Below are 1499 nucleotides of genomic sequence, written 5' to 3' on the forward strand. Positions count from 1 at the left end.
CGAAAGGAAGGAGGGAGGAGACTACTAAGTATAGAGGACTGTGTCAACATCGAGAACAGAGCACTGGGGCAATATCTGAAAACCAGTGAAGACAGTGGCTAAAGAGTGCATGGGAACGAAGGACTAATAAAAAGTAGACGAAGACCCAGAAATATACAGACAGGAGAAATGACAGACAGAACAGAGGACTGGCACAACAAACCAATGCACGGACAATACATGAGACAGACTAAAGACTAGCTAGCGATGACACATGGCAATGGATCAGAGGGGAGAGCTAAAGAAGGAAACTGAAGGAATGATAACAGCGGCACAAGATCAGGCCCTAAGAACCAGATATGTTCAAAGAACCGATAGACGGAAATAACATCTCTCCCATATGTAGGAAGTGCAATACGAAAAATGAAACCATAAACCACATAGCAAGCGAATGCCCGGCACTTGCACAGAACCAGTACAAAAAAAAAAAGAGGCATGATTCAGTGGTAAAAGCCCTCCACTGGAGCCTGTGCAAGAAACATCAGCTACCTTGCAATAATAAGTGGTACGAGCACCAACCTGAGGGAGTGATAGAAAACGATCAGGCAAAGATCCTCTGGGACTATGGTATCAGGACGGATAGGGTGATACGTGCAAACAGACCAGACGTGACGTTGATTGACAAAGTCAAGAAGAAAGTATCACTCATTGATGTCGCAATACCATGGGACACCAGAGTTGAAGAGAAAGAGAGGGAAAAAATGGATAAGTATCAAGATCTGAAAATAGAAATAAGAAGGATATGGGATATTGCAGTGGAAATCGTACCATAATCATAGGAGCACTAGGCACGATCCCAAGATCCCTGAAAAGGAATCTAGAAAAACTAGAGGCTGAAGTAGCTCCAGGACTCATGCAGAAGAGTGTGATCCTAGAAACGGCACACATAGTAAGAAAAGTGATGGACTCCTAAGGAGGCAGGATGCAACCCGGAACCCCACACCATAAATACCACCCAGTCGAATTGGAGGACTGTGATAGAGCAAAAAAAAAAAACATATTATTAATATAATAATAATAATAATAATAATAATAATAATAATCTAATAATAATAATAATAATAATAATAATAATAATAACAAGTTATTTATATAGTTTTTTCAGGTTACATGGTAAATTTATCTTTATTTCATATTAACAATCTGATTACCATATCATCAGAAATGTTACACATTGTAAATGCCAATTCATGTAGGCATTTTCTTCAGCATAGCTTAAATCACCTTTTATGTTGTTTTAGCAAGGCACATCAGAAATGACTGCAGTGTAACGAGTGCTTTCAAATGCTTCCTTCTTTACAAACTACCTATCAGATATTGATATTTGTAACCTAAATCATTCTTTTCAATTTAGCCGGCCTTATGCCAGTCCGAATTATTGCCTGTGAGCGGTTTCAGTGTAGCAAATGTTGGTTCGATAGTGCTTTCAGCGGGTCGATTGGAAAGCAGCTAAACTGATA

Source organism: Macrobrachium nipponense, chromosome 21 (genome assembly GCF_015104395.2).
Source record: "Macrobrachium nipponense isolate FS-2020 chromosome 21, ASM1510439v2, whole genome shotgun sequence".
Lineage (NCBI taxonomy): Eukaryota > Metazoa > Arthropoda > Malacostraca > Decapoda > Palaemonidae > Macrobrachium > Macrobrachium nipponense.